This window comes from Wyeomyia smithii, chromosome 1, assembly GCF_029784165.1.
Source record: "Wyeomyia smithii strain HCP4-BCI-WySm-NY-G18 chromosome 1, ASM2978416v1, whole genome shotgun sequence".
Lineage (NCBI taxonomy): Eukaryota > Metazoa > Arthropoda > Insecta > Diptera > Culicidae > Wyeomyia > Wyeomyia smithii.
This window is the reverse complement of record NC_073694.1, coordinates 22,124,310-22,140,541: the sequence shown is the minus strand read 5'-3', so window position 1 is coordinate 22,140,541 and position 16,232 is coordinate 22,124,310. Positions and strand designations below refer to the sequence as shown.

At 38.2% G+C, this 16,232-nt stretch overlaps 1 protein-coding gene across 3 annotated transcripts in view; it reads left to right on the top strand.

Moving 5' to 3' along the window:
• Positions 1-6,373: 6,373 nt before the first annotated feature.
• LOC129723224 (plexin-A4) overlaps positions 6,374-16,232 on the top strand; it is a 150,994-nt gene continuing 141,135 nt past the window's right edge. Inside the window, exons 1-2 of one of the 3 annotated variants that reach the window (XM_055677299.1) lie at positions 6,374-6,635; positions 7,235-7,730. The gene's annotated coding sequence lies outside the window, so the exon portion shown is untranslated. Of the gene's footprint in view, positions 6,636-6,889; positions 7,731-16,232 lie in introns of those variants that run through there. The other 2 variants (XM_055677307.1, XM_055677316.1) reach the window with 2 other exon arrangements.

Genomic DNA, 16,232 nt, shown 5'->3' with positions numbered 1-16,232 from the left:
TTATGGCCTTTTCTGGCTTTCAGAAGGCGTTTTCGGCGATTTTGAGCTCAATTTGGGATCATTTTCTTTTTTGGCCTTTTCCGGCCTTTAGAAGGCGTTTTCGGCGATTCTGAGCTTAATTAGGGCTCATTTCTTTCAAAGGCCTTTTCTGGCCTTCAGGAGACGTTTTCGGCGATTCTGAGCTCAATTTGGGATCATTTTCTTTGAAGACCTTTTCTGGCCTTTAGAAGGCGTTTTCGGCGATACTGAGCTCAATTTGGGATAATTTTCTTTTTTGGCCTTTTCTGGCTTTCAGAAGGCGTTTTCGGCGATTTTGAGCTTAATTTGGGATCATTTTCTTTTTTGGCCTTTTCTGGCCTTTAGAAGGCGTTTTCGGCGATTCTGAGCTTAATTAGGGCTCATTTCTTTCAAAGGCCTTTTCTGGCCTTCAGAAGACGTTTTCGGCGATTCTGAGCTCAATTTGGGATCTTTTTCTTTTATGGCCTTTTCTGACCTTTAGAAGGCGTTTTCGGCGATTTTGAGCTCTATTTGGAATCATTTTCTTTAAAGGCCTTCTCTGGCCTTCAGAAGGCGTTTTTGGCGATTCTGAGCTCAATTTGGGATCATTTTCTTTAATGGCCTTTTCTGGATTTTAAAAGGCGTTTTCGGCGATTCTAAGCTCAATTTAAGATCATTTTCTTTTTTGGCCTTTCCTGGCCTTTAGAAGGCGTTTTCGGCGATTCTGAGCTCAATTTGAGATCATTTTTCTTAAGGCCTTTCCTGGCTTTTAGAAGGCAATTTAGGCGATTCTGAGCTCAATTTGGGATCATTTTCTTTTTGGCTTTTTCTGGCTTTCAGAAGGCGTTTTCGGCGATTCTGAGCTCAATTGGGGATCATCTCCTTTGAAGGCCTTTACTGGCCTTTAGAAGGCGTTTTAGGCGATTCTGAGCTCAATTTGGGATCATTTCCTTTTTGGCTTTTTCTGGCCTTCAGAAGGCGTTTTCGGCAATGCTGAGCTCAATTTGGAATCATTTTCTTTAAAGGCCATTTCTGGCCTTTAGAAGGCGTTTTCGGCGATTCTGAGCTCAATTTGGGATCATTTTCTTTAAAGGCCTTTTTTGGCCTTTAGAAGGCGTTTTAGGCGATTCTGAGCTCAATTTGGGATCATTTTCTTTTATGGCCTCGAACACAAGGCAGCTCTATTTGAATTTCTTCGGATGGTACTATATGTCTGTGACAGTTCATAAGCTTTTAGTACATAGTTTAAATATTATCGAATCATTTGATTTACCCATTGGCCGGAAGAAGCTTCAGAGGCTTTACACAAACTTGTAAGAGATAAAAGACTGTAATGCACTAGAAAAGTGTCAAGAGTCTATGGCAACAAGGATTTGTTGAATTATTTATTAGTTTCATTGAAGCAAAAAATGTATGCAAAATATAAAAAAAAATTTAGGGAATTTACGTTTCACAATTATAGTGTAACATATTTAAGATGGGATAAAACATTCTGGCGAACATTATTTTATACCATAAGTTTGGCGTGTGGGACACTTTTGTGGTTATGTATACTCATTTGTCATTCATTCAAATTATAGCAGATTCAACAAAAAATGAAACACTAAGTTCAATAAAAAAAATTGACTAATGGAAAAACTATAGGAAAAGGACTAAGAAATGAATGTTAAAAACACGCAAATGAACAAACAATAGATGAAATGTGGCAAATCATGGGTATGGGAAACGAACTAAATACAAGGAAATTGGAGAGAAACTCTACAGATACCGATATCGAAGAAGAAAAAGACGAAAAAATCATCAGACTTTATTAGAATAACACTATGCAATCTCGGTTACAAAATATATGCAACATGGTTAGCTGGAAGACTTAGAGAGTACGCAAGAAATCCTGAATACCACCAAGCAGCATTTGTCAATGAAAGGTCTACGGACGATCAGATGTACTATGCTAGAAAATACTTAAAAGCTTATTAAAATAGGGGACTAACATTAGTTTTAGGGTCATTAGACATAAGCAAGCATTTGATAGTATCAAATTGGGATCTATAGAATACATATTATAAGAAAGGTCTTCTAGTTATCCTAGCCTTTGCAGATGATTTGTTACTGATAACTTAAAATGTAGATGAACTCGAAAAAATAAACATATTATTGAAAGCAGAACTAAGTAAAGTAGGATTAAAATTAAATACAGGTAAAAGTAAAATTTTAATAAGGGAGCCTAATTCAGACAGAAATATTCTAGACATCATTGAAATTGATAACGATATATATGAAGTCATACAAACATAGCTTGAAACATATTTTACGGAGACATTGGGCAGATCAAATACAACAAGAATTATATGTAGACAGCTCTCGGAACTGCAAGAATAGTTTTAGATTTTATGAAATAATTTCAACCTAGCTGATATAAGTCAGTAGTAATAACATACGGCCTCAAATAAGCGGCATGGGTAAAAAAAGAAAATCGCTTGCTAGATACTTGCTAATCGTATCTATTACTTTATTATTAGAGAATCATTGAAATTAGCTAGGGATAGGCCAAAAGGTAAAATAAGGGTACCAAAACTATTAAATGGAAAAACAGCAGTAAACAGGGTAAAAGTAATGAGGCTTAAACAATGGGCTCACATACAGAGAAGAGAACAAGGACACCCTTTCAAATCAGCTGAAAGATTGGAATTTACGGAGAAAAAGAGAGAACGACCTGCGAAAACATGAAATGACACGATGCGGGAAGATACAAACATATTAATGGAAATATCAGAAACAGAATGGGTCAAACTAGCCAAAAACAAAACAAAATTTGAGAAAAAAGTTGAAGGAATTTACAATATTGTAGGAAGTGAAGAAGAATCCAGCTCCTAAACCAAATAATGAACATGAATAATAAACATCCCAAGACGGCCTAATCTAAGAGAAAAATAGCATTTTGCTGATCCGGGTGCCTCTCAGCCTTGGTTCTAAGACGAGGAGGAACTGGTAACCAAAGACCCAGCCTAAGTTACGAATCAGCATTCATTCATCATAATGTGCTACTGGATCCATGCCACATGTTGAGATTGGTTAGGAATATGTTTTGTTCAATTGGAACAATACAAACGATGAACGGTGAAGTTGTGAATATATTCGTCGACTAAAAAAGCTATCGATCTGAAAATGGCTAAACGACTTTCAGATAAACATAGTTCAGTCCAAACTCAAAAATGAAGGTGCAAACGCTCAGCCAAAGCGTGGCTAATGTACTTAATTTTTTTTCGAGCTTTCTTCAGTAGGTCTAACAATTGAGTTAATTAGCATTATGAATGATATTTTTGATGCTCTAAATGGCAAAACTTGCCATTCAGTAGCCTTCAAAAACTTCTTTGCGGAGACTATTTCGACATGCCATGGAAACATTTAAAAAAGTAATCTGGCATCCTGTATCATAATTTTTTGACGGCTGCCTTAATCCTGAAAAGGTTATCATATTTTGATGCGCGTAATGCCTTGTTCAGACTACGCCGCATATCACCTGATAGCGCGAGATGATATTGGATATCACCTCGAGTGTTCACTCTACGCTGAGATGATATGGTTTGACATTTGCTTTGGTAAATGAAAAGAGAAGAAAACAAAAGCAGGTCAAAGCAAAAACAAGACAACAAGAGCAATGCAATTAGGTTAGTGATGTCAGCTAGTTGGCTCGCACCAACGCGAACTCTCATATTCAATTGTCAAAATATGCGGGATGCCAAAAGCAAAAATGTGTTCTTTCTTTTTCGCATGCAACGCTAATTGGGTTGTTTAGCTTTATCAGTTTTTTATATCATCTGAAAGAGCTACATTTTCTGAGCAAAACGTCATTTTCAAAAACTTTCTATCGCTGTCGTTCAATTTTCAAATCACGAATTAAAACTGCTCGACATCTGCTGGAAATCGCTACATATACCAACTGTCATTGTAGCGATTTAGAGCGATTTTTAAACTTTATTTAAAACCGAAGGACAATGATATAAAATTTAAACAAAATTACTGATATATAACAGTCAGAAATCCGTGAGTAGCTAAACAACCCAATTGTGAAATTTGTAGGGTTGCGTCAAATGTCCGTTGGCCGTGTTGCCAACTGCTGCAAATCTGGTTTTTATTGGTTTTCGAACATGATATCCGCGATATCATGTAGCCGAGGTGATATCCGATGACTGCTCGATTGTATGGGATATCCGGTAATATGGATGGTGATATGGCCTCGATAGCACGAATCACTTGATATCAGGTGATATGCGGTGTTGTGTGAACGGAGTATAAAAGGATAATCATGCCGCAAATTAACTCCCAACTTTTGAATAATTGAAAAGGCATGTTTTACTTCATAAATTATAATGGTCATTACGGTGTTAACATATCGATAAATAACAAACACAAAAACTTATATTTTAGGACTGGACGGGACAAGTCGCTTCTATAGTAATGCTTCTTTTCCGCACGACGCTTGCCAGTGTTCCTAAAAATATTCAATAGAGAAAATATCAATATCTAGGGTTTTCCAAGCTCTTTCAAGATTTCAATTTTAATTAATTTATTTGAAAATGCTTGGTCATTAACCCCTTAATTGATTTAAAGATATATTTTGAATTTATTTGAACTAGTCAAAATTACGTTTCGGATTCCTCTTGCTTTTCATGAAAAGAATCTACTATTGTTTATTGTACGCAGTTTCAAAAACATGAATAATATTTTGAATGTTGATAACACAGTCTAATAAATGAAAAAGTTTCGAAAAATTGTTGAACCAAACGCTGTTCATCCACTTGGTAAAGAGAAACAGTGTAAACAAAAATATCGATTGTTTCCGCAGCACGACCAATTGTAGAGCAACATGTCAATGTCATCTGCTTTAATCGATTTTTTGATCGATCGGTTTCTTTCAACCGCCACGGCTTATTAAACACGTTTCATGATATGTCCTTTACACCATTTGATAGCGGAGAATCTAATCTAGCTTTTTAAATGAAAACCACGTTGGGAATAGTTACTTTAGCTGAACTATTGAAAAGCAAAGCAAAGCCTTGGTGCCACATTCCGATTCGGAACTTGACCTTCTGTTTACTATACACAGACTTCGCAGCCAACCGTTAAGTGTACAGGACAATTGCGGGGCTAGCGCTACGATCCTACTGACACTAACAGTCTCTCCCGAGTCGAGACTCGAACCTACGACGACTGGCTTGTTAGGCCAGCGTCGTACCTCGAGACCAGCTGAGGAGCTGAACTATTGAACAAATGAAAAGTCAATCAAGAAAATCGAAGAAAGTAGTTAGATCCTTTTGACATGTTACTCTACAATTAATAATAAAACTTTAACAGTGTGCTGAATAAAATCGACCAATCGGAGAGTGCTTTCACTTTGACAAAACTTTGGATGATTTTTGGTTTCTCTTGTCACGTCCAATCTTAGGAGAGAACAAGTGAAAATACCGACGAACTGTTAGAAAAACATGTGCAATGTTGCAGAAAGCGAGGAGTCAAATTGACGCGGACTATTTTATTTACGATTTTTATGTATCATCTGAAAGAGTGTTATTTTTTGAGCAAAACGTGTTTTTCGAAAACTTTATATCATTAAGCTTCGAATTTTAAATGATTTCGCTCTAAATCGCTATAATGACAGTGAGTATATGAGAAAACTGTCATTGTAGCGATTTCGAGCAGTTTTATATTGTGATTTAAAAAACAAAGGACGATAGACATTTTTTTATATCACGTTTTACTTAGAAAATGCAGATCTTTCAGATGATATAAAAAACTGATATAGCCAAACAACCCAATTCATTAGGCATTTTCCCATACACTTGGAAGTCACTGATAATGTTTTCATAATAAAATTATTGTTGGTGGTAGAACGAAAAACGTTCTTAAAACATGGAAATGACAGAAACCGTTCACATGCTTACAGTAAAAAACACCATGTTTTTATGGTTACGATATAAAAAAACGTTGTCCATTCACTGTTCTCACCGCAAAATACTATTTGTAGTATGTACTTGTTTTTTGTGTTGGCAGTGACCGCTACGGCATGCAGTGATGATGCTGCCAAACGCATAGAAGCGCACCGTTAAGTATGCCCTTACATAAACTCTCAGTCCATCCACAGAATGCTCCAGCTCGACGGGTAGCGTTAGCAAACATGCTTTGACAGTTCACCGGACGAACTGCTGTTTATCTCGCAGAACAGGCCATCTCTTTCTATCCGGTTACCCCTTACGGGCAATCTCACGTTCCAATCGGAATGTGCGCTGATGCCTTCTCATTATCACGTTCAGCGCAAAGCCTGCACATTTCATACACCAGCGTTAGTTACTTCACGTCTACTTTCGTGTGCTCAATTTTCCTTTCAGTCGAGTTCAACGAGTCGTGGTGGTCTGTTCGCAGTGTCGGTCGGTTGTACGGTTCGGTCGTGTGGTGAACTTAGTGGTACTTTACACACACATACAGTGACAGAAATCTAGTGATGAAATCAAGAGAATTGCAGACCTCCTCGTCAGAAGAAGGATGATGATGAGATGCGGACACCATTTGCAGCAAGCAATCATGTTTACACCTAGTAGGCTAGTGTTTTTAATCGTGTAATCCGTGTAGTAAAATCGCAGGTAAAAAGTGGTAATTTTTACTCACCGTTACCCGTTGGCTGGCTTGAAGTCGGGATCGGTGGGACCAAGGCGAAAACAGCGGCCCCAAAAGCAACAGATTACGGTCGTTGTCATCCACGGTCGCATTGGTTTGGTACGACGGGGGGTTAAGGGCTGCTGTTAGTTCGTTGTATTGTGGTTGTATTGTCGAGTAGGTTTAAGGGTGTGAGCGCGCGGGTTCGAGTCTGCTTGAGTGAGCGAGAGCGAGTAAGTGCGAGAGTGGTGAATGCGAACACCTACTTGGATTGTGTGTGGCTGCTTGCGAGAGACACATTCGGGCTCGGATTTTATGAACGGTCGCTGTGAGCGAGAAGGCGCGTACGAGCCGTCTTTTCGAGTGTGGAAAAGCGGGACAGCGTGCGGGCTGGAATGGTTTGCCTGCGAGAGAAGAAAGAATCTGTGTGTAGGGCGTTTTGCGTTTGGAGAAGCTTTTTTCTTGTCTTGTCGGGCAGAAGTTACAGAAAATTCGTCCCGATGTAAAAATGGTGTAAAAAGAGTGTTTTACTAGCAAAATGTAGATTTAGTGGCAGCAAAATGTAAGATAGAATCTGTCTTTTTAGCACGCACGTAAATAGAAGAGAAGTGATTAAGTGATATCGCAGCAGACCCCGAGTCACAGCTTTGGAAAGGAACCCCTGGAGAAGAAGAAGGAAAAGTTTAAAGTTTTTTGGGCAGACCCAGTGGATATTTGGCTGCATCCAGTCCAGTGCCTCAGCAGAATGTTGCCCTCGTAGGGGGAGTCTGGCCTGGCCAGACACACCGTTTAAACCAGTGTCCAGAGTGTTGTGTGAAAGTAGTGTCCAAGCGCTGGCTGTTATTGCAAAAAGAAAGAAAACAAAAAAGGTGTAGAAAGATCCACCGAGGGGTGCTCCACCAGTCGAAGAGTGGTTTTCAATTCAGCAGTGAAGTGCCAGTGTGAGAAGAGTGGAGTGGAGGCAAACCGAAGTAAAAATTGATTAATACATTCGGCCGATGATGCGCTGCTGCTGTTGTGCCGGAAATATTGCTGCTGTTGGCCCCGCTAATTCGTTCAATTCGCATACTAGACTCGATAAGGTAATTGGGGTTTCGCTGTCCGTCTTGCGTTTCTTCTCGTCCGTCGTCTTCACTGCTGCTGCTGCCGGGGAATGGGTGGAAATAGCGGAGTTTTCTCCACCAACACTCGGTTCCCAATTTTCCTTTTCGGACTTTCTTTCACTACAATCGCGCGCCCCGTTGCCGTTGTCGATTGATCCGATCACAGATCGACCCACAGCACAGCGCTACAAAACGGAAGAAAGCAATCGTGCGCAGAAAACAGCACAAAACAAAACAAGACACAATTAGATAGAGACAGTAGGGAGGGTAGCAAAAGAGAGAGAGAGAGAGGCAGCTAAAAACTGGATTACCTTCAGAAACCGCGAGTTGCGCGAGTCGAGCGCGTATATCACTTACAACGTTTGCCCCGTCGTCTCGTTGTTGCTCCGACGACGACGACGACGCCGCTGTGATCCGGAGCTTGAAGCCTGTTGTACACCAGCTCTGTATATATCTTGCGTTTTGTATACTCGCAACTGCTTGTGGTAGAACGGCACAAGAGACACAATGGGAAGGGAAGGGAAGGGGACACCAATGCAGTTTTTCCAAATCTGATAACTTGTGAGTATTTGAGGAATGAGTTGGAGAAAAAATGCCGATTGGAATGGCATTAGCAGCCCAGTCATGACAAGGATTCGAGACTTTCGTTGTCTTGATTGGGAAAGAAATCAGTTCTGAGCTGCTAATTGGAAATCATTTATCAATTGTACATTGTGTCATTTTATGATGTTTATCATTGAATACCTACGTGACTATCTGAAGAGTTGAACATACTTTTATTGAAAGTTGCATCCATTTTCAGATCTTGGAATTGTGCTCCCCGGAGTTCGACGGTGTCATCTATCAGCTGCAGAAAAATTTCATGAATGAGCTTAGCTGCATGTTTAAGTCTGGCACACATACTAATAGCACTAGTGGTGCGCCAAACATGATTCGACACGAAACAACGAGCACTTCAATGTCTATTCCGTCGTGTAGAATCAACTAGTTTTGAAAAAAGCAATTAACTTTTTTTTATTGAATCACATTTTAAGAATGCATTAAAAAATAGGTAACTATGTAAAATAAGCTACTCAATAAAAACAATTGCAAAATATCGGAGAGAAATTGTTTGGTCTGAAACGGCACTCTATTCCCTATTCTGTAACCTTATACTGGGATACATTCTGTAAAATTGGAAATGAAACTGGCAAATGTTCTCTCAGATTTCAAACGATAATAACAGCATAATCACATGATGGATAACAATAACCAATATGTTGTTGGATAGATAAAATGTTTGTAATACGCTAGTTGTCATTATAATTTCATTGCTCAACGATAAAAACTAATTAAAAGGGTCGAGGACAAATTTACGCAAACAATAAAACCAATCACATGCAGGCATGCCTAGCACAGACGACATGAATAGACACCAACAATTTGCTGTGACATTCTCTATCAGTATCAAAAAAAAAATGGCAGAGGCCCCGTCCCAACATATTAACTAATGTTTGTTTCCATGAACTTAGACTAATCCTGATTTAGACGCGTTAGGCAAAATTATTGCTGCTTATTAAACAACAACGATACGCTTATGCTCTGTCCAATAAATCTTGTTTGAACAAAAAAACACTGCGAGAATAATAGCGCTAAGTGTAAACAAAGTTCTTTCAAGTGTTCGTTAGATACATTTCTGAACAAAAAATTAGGGGGGAGCTGAGAATAAATACGTAAATTGATTCTGTCTTCGATCTCTGTAACTTTGTAACAGAAAATTCCTCTTATAGTGATTAATTCCACGTCATTTCATTTGTATACTTTGTAGTAAATATACTTCGTAGTAAATTTAAAGCAAGTAAACCTGGGTAGATTTTCGAACACTGGATTTTAACACATACATAAGACATACGTAACACTCAGGAAGAAATCTTCCAATAAAGTTGGTACAGAATGAACTACTCGAATAGTACCACACTCTGAATAAAATCACTGTTTGAGTTGTTTTTGCAGGCAGTGTACCTGCGCAGCCCTGCATTTGTCTCGTTCCTACTAGAAAAATGCTGCTTTGATTTTGTAAACAACTTTTTGACAGTTCCTTATGGGATTTTCTTTTGGGCTCGATAAAGCCGAGAAAAAGAAAATTCATTTTGTTCATTATTTGTCGAACAGTTGGACAGGACGAGGTACGGAGTACTTTGGAGCAACGCCAGTGTTACGTATAGGGTGTCGAAAACCAGGAAAATCAAGCAATGTAAGGGAATTAATTTTTCGATCAGGGAAATCAGGAAATACCTCAGAAAACTGAAAAACATTCAGAGAAAATTTTTAAGCCGAGACGCAATTTTTCTAAACAGCTCTAGCGTAAAAACTGATTTTTTCAGCACAAAAAGGCTAATCCGGGACATCTACAGATCGGTTTCATACCCGATTGAGTACTTTATTCACTGAAATTTCAGAATTGCGTCGATCCACGTTCTACTTTTTTGGGCCAAATTCTGAAAAATACCAAGGAAATTAATGTTAAATTTCAGGGAAAATCAGAGAATTTGATTTTGAAAACTTTTTCGCCACTCTGTACGTATGTCTTATGTATGTGGTATGGGATGGATTTTTTGTCGTCTACTATTGAATTATAAATTTGTTTTGAAAGTATTTACAGGGAGATTTCTTTCTGACCATCGACAAATGTGTTCAAGATCTGATCCGAATTAATTAGCAATGTCATTTCATCAACCGAAACATTGTAAGGGCAGTTTTGAAGCTGGATGTCGTTAGTAAATTATCCATAGTCCCAAATCCCTAATAAATGACAAAAGTCCAAGTACTGACCCTTGAGGAACTCTTGACTTCATGTTGACCGAATATCATAGAGTTTTTGTGTTTCTACTACTCGAGTACGATCAGAGAGGTAGGACTGAATAAATTTAACTGCCCCTCGTGAAAAACTGTACTAATTTGATAGTTTCCTTAGTGATTTAGTATGGAAAACCCTGTCAAAATCTTTGAAAAGTCAGTCAAAAACCGAAAAGCTGCACTTTTAGCAAAGCTGTGGCGGGCTACGACCAGTTCTGAATCTTGATTGATACAGGGATCGCAGGTTGAAAGCGTTAATGAACTATTGTGTTTGTTGTTCGGCTATATTTTCGAGAGCCTTGGATAAACAGCTAAGTATTATAAAAAGCCGTAAATTGTTCAAAGAGTAATTTCTAGTTTTTTTTTATATTGGAATAACTTGATGCTTTAGACGAACGAAAACTCAAGGATATCGAAAAGATAAGGTTAAAGACCAATGTAATGGGTGGAATAATGAAAGGTTAAATCAATTCAATACATTTTAGACAAATTACATCAAAACTCAGGGTGCTGCCGAGATCCACGACCGCATGACGTTGAGCTACGGTACTTTTATATTTCATTAAAACAAATAGTAGAGGGAATTGCAACTCCAGTATTTGCTGCAATTTTATCTAACAGTGCATTTCTGAACGCTGAGACGTTAAAACGTTACAAATAATAATATATACTAGACGAATGGATCTCTATTATTTAATCGTTGTCATTTCATACATATTAGAATCAAACCTTTGTTCGTAGCTGCACTACCAAGACAATCATTTAATTTAGCGAATTGGGTAAAATTTTTCGATCTAAGCAAAAAGCAAACTCAACAAAACTATCTGAAATTGGAGACCAGAACGATTTAGGCGAAAATTTGAAATTTAAAAATTGTTTAACATTAAATCGATAAAGCTCATACTAGGTTAGCTCCAACCCAGCATATAACTTCATGTATTTAAAAAAAGGTGGAAGATTGTTTATAATATACGACCGCAAGTTACCGTAGAATTGCGACAACCTGTCTTATGACAAATAATTTTTTGCAATTTTTGCTTTGGAAATACACTCGATTAGGGTTAATCAATTTAATGGAGTGAACCGGTCGAAATTCTGCTGTGATGTCAAACTATAACCGTCTTCTCCAAAACGTTACATCCTTGCTAATGCAGTGTTGTGAATTTTGTAATAAACATCACACTGCTGTGCATTTTCAGCAGCATCAAACCACAGTTGCAGTTTAGTAATAACTATTTATTATGCTCTTTCAAATACATTTAGTAGCCTTGAAAAAGGCTGGTTGCTGCAATTGCAATTTTCGTTTAATAATCGCATAAATGCTTCATGGTCAGATAGCGCGCGATATCCGCTCTGACATAACAAATTTTTCATACGTTGTGGAATGGTATAACTGGGAAAAGGGGTGTGACTGAATTATTTTCAGTTATACCAGTTTACAACGTTCGAAAAATATTATTTCGTATGTCGTAATACTAATGCACGAAAAATACATCTCATTCATTCTGGCTCAGAGCGATCCTCCGATAAGCCCCACATTAATTTTTAGTTCCTACAGATTTTCTCAGTTTCGTTACACGGATGTATGAAAATGATTTCTTGTGAACATTCTGTCGAGCCGAACCGATGAAGCTCTCATAAAAGCAACGATATAACATGTATTGCGTCGTGTTGCGCGGCTTGAAATGAAAAAATGTTCCCGTCCCCATGTCGCATGGAAGCAGATTGTTGCGTGTTTGATATTGCCGACAGTTGACATGAATATGACGGTCGAAATTCTGCTGTGATGTCTAACCATAATCCTTGTTAATGAAGTGTTGTGAATTTTCTAAAACGGACTCAGCATCGCGAGCAGAACGTGCCGAACTTTTCTGTTTGAAATCGGATTTGTTTCGTATACGAATACTGCCGGTAACCGCAAGTCAGTCCCATCTGTAATTTTGTCAATTTTGAGTTAGCATCGTATCTTGACCTAGCTTTGAGTATATTTTCAGATGTACCGATAGAAAATAGTGGTTTGTTCAACAAAAGTGGAAATCAATACCAAGTCGAATTGTCACATTAGGTAAAGTAACCGCAAGTCAGTCCCAGAAGAAAAATAACCGAAAGTCAGTCCCGATTTACAAAAAAAACATGCATAATACAACAGTAAAATGAATGGGGAGTAAAAGAGTGTTCGATACGACCGTTTAGATGAAAATAAGTTATCTAGTAATAATTATCAATTATTGGGATTATTTTTTAGTTTGAATTGGTGATGAATTTATGTGGAGCAATTTTATGTTAATACGAATTCAAGTCAATTTTTTTTCTTGGTTCGCTTCTTCGTGAATCTATCCGCAAAATCTTGAGTATCGAAAAAACTCCCATCAGAATCCAGGGAATCGTTCCAAGAAATCTCCAAAGATGATGCTCGAACCTCAAATGGATTTGGATCATCTTGACATTTGTTGTCGGATGAACCAACTGCAGTCCCGGCTTCAGTTTCTTTATCCGAGTCCTCACCGGATAAGCTTTCATCGGTTCCGTACATCATGAGATTTTCCAACGTCGACATTTCTTAAAAGGTTCTCATGGACATACACTTCCTAACAGCGAAGGATTGATAGTTTTCCACGGCAACGAATAACAACACGTCAACACGCACTATAGTTTCAACATGGCAATGTGACTGACTTGCGGTTACTTTTCTCTTCGGTGTAGAATGTAACGGCAAGTCAGTCACACTCAAGGTTTTTATCATAAAATCAATTATATCAATGGTTTTTACAACGTAATTAGTGCGGGCTAGTATGCAAACTATATTTCAGCATGAATATTGTCAAAATAATTAATCTTAAATAAGTGATAACTGAGCGTGAATGAAATATCTTTCGAAGCTGTTTTCTCGTTTTAACATTTTTACAGATGGGTCTGACTTGCGGTTACCGGCAGTATACCGCTTGTTATGTACAGTATCAACAAATCGTAATAAACATCACACTGCTGTGCATTTGCCGCAGCATCAAACCCCAGTTGCAGTTTATTAATAACCATTCGTTATGCTCTCCCAAAAACATTTAGTAGCCTTGAAAAAGGTCAATTGCTGCGATTGCAATTTTCATTCCATTATTGCATAAATGCTTCATGGTCAGATATACCCGCTGCAACTGCTACGCTATTCGTAGTTATGCCACAGTTGTGGCCGCTATACGCTGCCATTGGTATCCGCTGTCCCTGCATCAGCTGGTCCAGCTGCTATCGATGCTGAGATCCGCTGCAACTAGTGTGCTATCCATTGCTATGCCACAGCTGGCCCACTGTCGCTGGTATCCACTGCACTGCTACTGCTGCTGCTAAAGGATGACTGCTGTTGCCACTGTCTAGAACTAATATGAGCGGCTTCGGCTAAAACAGGCTCTTATATAGGGCAAATAGCATATTTTAAACTGCAAGGTATATGATTCAGTCGACCGTGCTTGGGAAGCAATCATATAACGACCAATCAGAGGTCGAATTTTTCGTTTTGACAAGGCCTGACTATTTTCAATAGTACAATAGTTTGAATAATAAAATCATAATTATCTTCATTTGGGAAGAATCTTAGAAGATTTTCCAATCTATTGCTGCAAGAACGAAGGAAATCCATCGAATACTAACCGATTTATTAGCATTTGAAATTGGACATATTTTACACTTTTTTCGGTTTTAGATTTTCATTTCACATCCCTATGTAGCGGAACTTCCTGAGAGAAGTATTCTGCTTAAAAAAAAAAAAAAAATCACAAGAGGGTTGTGTGCAAAGCCACGACCACAAGGTTCAAGTAGAATACTTTTACAAGAAAGATAACCCGGCTGCTTGCGTGTCAGTCATTTTTCCTAGCAAATATTGGCAGTATTGAAAATTCTGTGCAAATAAAGTTGAAGTAGTACTCAATTTAAGTTTGCACATATAATTACGACCTCACTGAACAGGAAAAGAACAAACTCTTGCGGCGCAAATAAGTTTCAACAGTCAAAGTATATGTACATGTGTATTCAAATTAGAATAATTAACTTTTGGTTAAAGCTCAGAACGAGAAAATATTATATCTTCAATTCATTTGTTTGGTTGTCCTAAAAAGGACAGTTTGTTGTTGAATTTAAAATCGGATATGACGCTGATTGCATCTCTGTGTTACGTCGATAGCGGTGAACTTGCGTATGACGAAGGCATCGTATTACCTGTTTTATTGAATGGGAGAAAGAGGAATATTGTTAAATTTTGTTAACATTTAACTCAAACAATATTACCAAATCGTAGTCAGGCGCTCTGACAACAAAATTGAAGGCTGTTTTCACACTGAAAATCAGATAGCCAGCAGAAGTTTTGATTGCCAAAATCCAGAATGCCGAACAGCCGTAAAGAGAGCTGTTTATTTACCTGCGGCAAGTTTCTCGCCCCATCGCTCGCGTTCGCGTTCACCATGGCAGAGGCCTAACTGTCTTTGTGAATGCGTTCTAACAGGGCAGTTCGTTATTCAAAGTCGGTTATGCTGATCGCAGCCTTTGCGGTTTATTAAATAAAGTAAAAATTAGACAACTACAACCGAATTTGATTGCATCCCGTACAGAATGTCTGCTTGTGTTGATGCCAGAAAATTATTAACCTTCAATTACTGGTTTATTTGCCTTGAAAAAGGCATTTTGCGGTTCAAAATCGGTTGCTGATCGCAACCTTTGAGCTGCTCTAACAGTGGGGGATTTAAGATACACGGACAACATGCACTGTGGAAGCTATTTCACATTCAGTAAATTAGACGGGTGCGACAGATTTAAATTGCTAGGATCCAACACAGAATGCTTGCTTGCGTTGTCAAAAATTATTAACTTTCAATGACTTGTTTATTTGCCTTGAAAAAGGCATTTTGATTTTCAAAATTGGATTTCCTGATAGCAATCTTCATGCTGCCCCAACACGGGGGGAATAATGGCAGTTTGGCGACACACGCTGAGAAGAACCGCGCTGCTCCTGAGTCGTGGTGACCAACCACAGGGCTAGTGCTGCTGCTAAGGAAGGATGACTGCTGTTGTCGCTTTCTAGAACTATTTTGAGCGGCTTCGGACGAAACAGGCTCTTTTATAGGCCAAATAGCATGTTTTCAATTTCAAGGTATATGACTCTGTCGACCGTGCTTGGGAAGCAATCACATAACGACCAATCAGAGATCGAATTTTTCGTTTTGACAAGGCTTGACTATTTTCAATAGTACAATAGTGTGAATAATAAAATTACAATTATCTTCTTTTGGGAAGAATCTCAGAAGATTTTTCAATCTATTGCTGCAAGAACGAAGGAAATCCATCGAATAATAACCGATTTACAAGCATTTGAAATTGGACATCTTTTTCACTTTTTTCGGTTTTAGATTTTCATTTTACATCCCTATGTAGCCGAACTTCCTGAGAGAAGTATTCTACTTCAAAACTAAAATACATATATTTTAAAACGTTATTAGTAATGTTGTTTTAAAACAATATTGCGCATTGAAGGGTTAAAAACTGAATGTACAAGGTCCTTTTTGATAATATTTTGCATGGAAGTGTGGCTCATGTTTATTTCACATCCACTTTTCTTGCCAAACGGTCCGGGTTTTACCGGAAACGTTCCTTTACTGATTTGATGAC